The 5,659-nt window shown below is 44.6% G+C and overlaps 1 protein-coding gene across 1 annotated transcript in view; it reads left to right on the forward strand.

The window, feature by feature from the left end:
* The first annotated feature begins 1,906 nt into the window (after positions 1-1,906).
* The window catches only part of Snx10 (sorting nexin 10), a 48,731-nt gene continuing 44,978 nt past the window's right edge, over positions 1,907-5,659 (forward strand). The window contains exon 1 of the mRNA XM_010628268.3: positions 1,907-1,929. The gene's annotated coding sequence lies outside the window, so the exon portion shown is untranslated. The remainder of the gene's footprint in view (positions 1,930-5,659) is intronic.

A 5,659-nucleotide genomic window follows, 5' to 3' on the forward strand; every position in this document is an offset into this window, starting at 1 on the left:
GGGCCCCTTCCCCGCTCGCAGGTGCCGGCTCCCCAACGGGCTCCCAGGACGTCTGGGACTCCCGGGAATGGAGCCGGGGAGCTGCCCGGTTCCCAGCCGAGCTGGGCCGGGAGGAAGGAATGAATGGGCGTCCTGTTTCTTCGGAGAGGGAGAAGAGAACGTGGATCCCAAGCTAAAAGAACCCCGGGGAGAGGGTGGGGCAGAGGTGGAATCCCAGATTCCAGAAAAAGTGCTGTGGCACCTTCCACCAGGCCGGGTTTGGGTTTGTTTTCGTTGTTGTTTCATTTCGTTTTGTTTTGGGAAAGAAAAATAAAGATAGCTTAGAGTTTAGAAATTGGGATGGGTAGGAAAGGTTTTTTGGGGGATTGTGGGATTGAATGAAAAGGCCGGAGTGAAAAGACACTATGAGGTTCAGTGACAGGGGGAAAGCAACAGCCTGATTTTCAGTTTTGGATGCATCATACTTTTCTAAAATTACACGAATTATTGAGGCAAATGGTCACAATGTGGAGCAACGTGTCTCTGCTGTTTCTGCAAGGCACCTTTGTATGTAAGAATAATGGAATTAGAAATTCCAGAGAGCAGGAATGCGGTTTCACGTGATCTCCGTCAAAGCATTCATTTTGGAGACAGGGAAACTGAGGTGTGGGTGGCAAATGCTATACCCGGGGTCAGCCAGCCAGGTAGAAGCAGAAAGAGGAACAGATCCTGGTGGGCCTTTGACTCCCAGTGCAGAGATCTGTGCCCCCAGGAAGGGTTAGGGAAGGTTTGGAAATCGTGGGTGTCCCTCCTCTCCTGTGACGGGGCGTGGTGGGCGAGGTAGAGGAGCACCAGTGTGATCAGGGCCTCCTCCAACCATTGACGCACCTCTTACAGGTCATCTCAGTAGGGCAACGAAGGTGAGGTATCGAAGTCTGTTCCCAAGGCAGAGATACAGCTGGACCTTTAATCAGTTGTGCGGAGGGTCCAACACAGGGCCTGACTGACTGCTTACTCCCTAATCCCCATTTGTTTACCCCCCCTTATTTATTTTTAAAGGAGTGGTAGACTTGAGATTGCTAATGGGGCTGTCTTGAATAAAGATATAAAAACTGATTTAGAAGTAAATATATGGGGATGTGAAATGATTAGCGGAGACTTAACTGATCATCCTGTTCCTTCTGCCACTTGTTTCTCATTTTCACTTCCTGATTAATGGAAACTGGTGTTGACTGAGAGGGTTAGGGTTCAGGTTGACACTGCCCTTCGAGGAGGTGGGCTGGAGAGCCCCCCCCCCCGTGTTAGTTATGGAACTCAGGGTCTCACTCTTACAAGGTCAGAGCTCCAGCAGAGCTCCATCTGCAGTCCTGGGTGGTGCCTCTTGACCTGAGCGCTTCTTCTCTCCCCACTGCTGCAGGCTGGTATTACCCACTTCCTCTATTTTACTATAAATGGGAAGGCCTCTGAGTTTGGCATCCTGCAAATAGAAATAAACACCTTCGTTCTGTTTCACATAAAAAGCTGTTACTTAGGCCGTAGCATTTGTGCTCTATTACAGCAATTCTGTTTGCTGTTGGCCCACTCTTGCTATCTTTTCTCAGCCCTAGCATTGCACCACTTTCATTTTAAGGATTCTCTTTGCTAGTTAGGCCACTGAGGGAAATGCTTTCTTTTTCCTCTTTTGGTGTCAGGCCATGGTTTAACAACCACGTGTGAAAGGCAGAGAACTGGTTGACAACAGGATCCAGCCAACAAAATCCTTCATTTCTAAGGGGCAAAGAAGAGCTTTGGCCAAGGTCATAGTTGACTCAAGGGAGAATCCCCCAAATTTTGGGCTGTCATCATCAAACATCTTTCTTTTGCTGCAGTGACGGGTGCGGAGCTTTCAGGACATAAACAGCCTGCTGTGGTACACTTGCCATAGGCTTGCTACCACTGTCTCAGTATCTGGTAGGTACAAATTAGCACTTATGTTCTCCAAACTGCATTCAAACAAGAGGTGTATAGGGTAGTGGTTACAGCTTCTGGTTTCAGATCCATCTAATTTGAAATCTTGGCACAGCTATTTGCTGACTGAGGTGTTGTCAGCAGTATACTTACATATGTCTATGTCTGAGTTGTCTATTATTCAGAAAAAGTAAAGGGTAATAATAATTCTTCCCTTTCCAGAATTAATAATAACAGCCCCTATTTGTGCATTTGCTATGTGTCAGGCATTATAAAAAGGGTTTTTACGGCCTAGGGAAGTAGATTAGTGGAGATTGCCTGCCTAACACGCGCAAGGCTGTGTTCCATCCCAGCAGCACAAAAGAAAGTTTTAAAATAAGGTTTTTATGTGGAGGTCTCAGTAAGCCTTCAAACAAACCTATGAGGCAAGTTTTATTATTGCCCTCAGTTTACATCTGGAAAAACTAAAGCATCAAGTTGTTTGTAACTTCCCTAAACTCCTCAGCTCTCAATTTAACTGTACCCAGCAAATGTGTCCCGGGTTTCTGTAATAAGTAGTAATTACTTAGGGTTTAGTGTGTGCCAAACCTCACTTCAGGTGCTCTGTGAATATATCAAAGCTTGAGATAGATACTGTTTTTTCCTTCCCCCTTTCTATAGATGAAGAAACTGGTACCAAACCTAAGGTCAGGTAACTAGTAAATGGTGGGGCCTCGATGTGAACTAGATATTCTGACCCCACAATCAGTGCTTTTAGATGCTCCCCTGTGAATGTGTCTAAAACACTTAGCCAGACTTCAGTCCAGAGTAACTCTTACTGGTATTTCCATTTATTTTCCCTAAGTAACCAGCCCCCCTCCCACTTCCTGCTGGAGAGATGCTTTTAGTTCTATAAATGATTCACCTCTAATTAAGGCTTTGTCCATACACCTTTCTGTTGCATTCTCTATTTTTAAAAGCCTGTGGTTGGCCTCAGTGATCTTAACCCTGGGATATACAGAGACAGGCTTTATGGGCTGTAGTCCCTGCCCCTGCTGATGTATCGTACCATATTCATGTATGAAAGCACATAATCCTTGGGGAAAGAATCCATAATGATCTTCAGATCCTAAAAGGGTCACCCATGATGGAAAGAAAGGATAGTAATGAGTCTTGTGTTTTGTAATCTCAGTTTACAAATAAAGCAGCCAAGGTCCAGTGGGGAAGGAAAATAACTGAATCTGAACTACACAGCTAATTAGAGGCAGATAGGGGACTGACACTTAGGTCTCCTGTCTTTCAGTCTCATGTTCTTTCCCTTACACCCCAGTGGAGGAGGGAGATGGTCTCTACCAGAGGGAAGGACCTATCTTCTGGATTTCCTTCCAGCTGCTTTTTGTGCTACTCATTCCAAAGGTTATCCCAGCCTCCACTCCTGAAGGCAAACACAGGAATTGTACATAGTAGGAAAACTTTCAGAAAGGCATATCCTAGATCAGTGGTGGTGAACCTGTAGCACGAGTGCCCATCCCAGCAGTTTGTTATCATTGAAAGCTCTGAAAGGTTCACCATCCCTGTCCTAGATTATGTGATCTCTGAGCACTTAAAGAAAAAGCACTAAACACTCACTTTAGCTTTATTTCCTGGATATAGTGCAGAAATAATTCTATATCCTTTGAATGTCTAACCTAGGCCTTTTGGGATTGATAGTCCAAATCTTGTTTGGATTTGTATAGCTTGTATAGCTTAAGAAGATGTATATTTTCTTACACTCAAGTAATCTGGCTGGTTAACAGTGAAACTTATAACGCCCTAAATTCTTGATGTTTTCCTCTCTAACACAGACTAGAACCCTTAGGAAAATAAGAAAAGGAAGTCTTTAGCCTCATTCTGGCACAGGTGGGAAATTTCCAATAGCTGCTAGGATGCGCTCCATTGGGAAGCCCTGGATTCTGGAGCCTGGAAGAACAGAAAAAAAGAGGTGAGGGGAATAAAAGAGGACATCAAAGGGAAAACAGATTTTTCCTAGGACCAGGCATCTGTCTAAGGAGTGTGACACAGCTTTCTGACTTGCTTCCAGGAGCATTTTATGTTTGCTTGGCAGGATAACATGTTGTATGAAAGAGATAAGGATACCTATTGAATACTCATCATGTATGACACACTGCTTTGGGCACTTTGATTTACATTATTTCATTTAATCCTATGAAAAGGAAGTATTATAGACATTTTCTATAGTTCAGAAATATTTCACATAACCAATGGAGGAGACAAAATTTGAGCCTACATCTGTTCCCATTCCCATCCGCACCCCGCAACCTTCTACCTTAAGATACTATTATTGTGTTTGCTTTTAGAGCCAAGGGGCATTTGCTCTGACAAAACTATCGGGGGAAAAAGTAAAAAGCCATGCTAGGTGCATTATTAGATATGGGACTCTGAGGTTTCCAGATCCTCAAAAATATTCCATGCAGGTGAAGGCTATAATTTGGGTTTGAGGTTATAAATTTTTTCACAGAAGTCATGGACAACCAGGGCTTTGTCCTTGTTTCTTTATAAAAACCAAAAGGTTGATAGAAAACTGGAAACATTTTAACTTCCAGGTCAGTGGTGCAAGGTTATTTTCATCCTCTTTTTTTTTTAACCGCCTTTCCCATGTTTCTGTCTCAAATGTACATTTTCCTACTTTGTGCCTTCTTATGCTTTCCTGGCTTTGCTCAGAAGCATTTGGCTAAATTCCCTGAGTATCAGAGAAAAATGTGCAATGATACAACTCAACTCATGAGCCCAGAACTTAGACAACTGTCTTGAGTGTGGGGTGCTTGCCCTAGCGTGGCCTTGAAGCCCCGTCCTTTGCACTCAGGAGACACAGCAGTGAGTCGAGCCTCCTTCTAGGCAGCCCCGAGAGCAGCCCCACATCAGCACAGTGTTTTCCACGTGGCCTGTCTCTGTGTGCAGCTGGCTTTCTCCTTTACATCTTTGCACTGCGTGTCTAATGCACAGTACAATTCAGCCCAGCCGTCTGACTGCTAACTATAGACTGAACCCCTTTTGTGTGTGGTGCACTCATCTTGTGTGTTGTTTGTCTTATCCTTTGTTCCATCAGAATGGCTTCTTTCTCCAGTTCACCCAAGGTTTCTGCTGCCCCCTGCTCCTCAGTTCCTGTGACCACATTTGCTGCACACACAAAAGATCTGGGCTTGGAGCCCTGATCCCAGTTTTATCAACTCAAGGCTGAGTCTATTGCTTATCAGTTCATTCCTCCTTGCTTTAGCTCTTGCTTTTGGTAAGGAAGAGACCCCCACCCTTAGCACTGACTGTAGGGGAGGGGCTTATTTCAAGAACACTAAGGCAGCTCAAAGGTAACGGCTTGGAACTGGAAAGTCAGCTGCTTGAGTTATTCTTTCCCCAATCTCTCAAGGTCTTTGAGGTCCCTGACCCTCCACTTCTCTGGGATTTCTGTACTGGCGCATGCCTCATTAGGCAGGCCTAACTCTGACCACAGAGGACTTTTCCATTCAAGTGCTCATTGTCCTTTGCAATGTTTGCCCTCGTGATTCTGAGCTTCTCAGATCTCTGCTTCTCTAGCCACCTTTGCTCTGTCCTTTGCTTTCCCTGGCTCTCCCCAGTTTCAGCTCTTCATAGTTTGTCTTGGGTCCTCTTCTTTTTCTTCACACCCACAACCTCTCCCGAGATCTGTGATTTTCAAACCTTTTTTTTTTTTTTTTTTATTGTTCTTGGGGTTTAACCTTGG

Source organism: Fukomys damarensis, unplaced genomic scaffold (assembly GCF_012274545.1).
Source record: "Fukomys damarensis isolate Sample0158 unplaced genomic scaffold, DMR_v1.0_HiC HiC_scaffold_4, whole genome shotgun sequence".
Taxonomy (NCBI): Eukaryota; Metazoa; Chordata; class Mammalia; order Rodentia; family Bathyergidae; genus Fukomys; species Fukomys damarensis.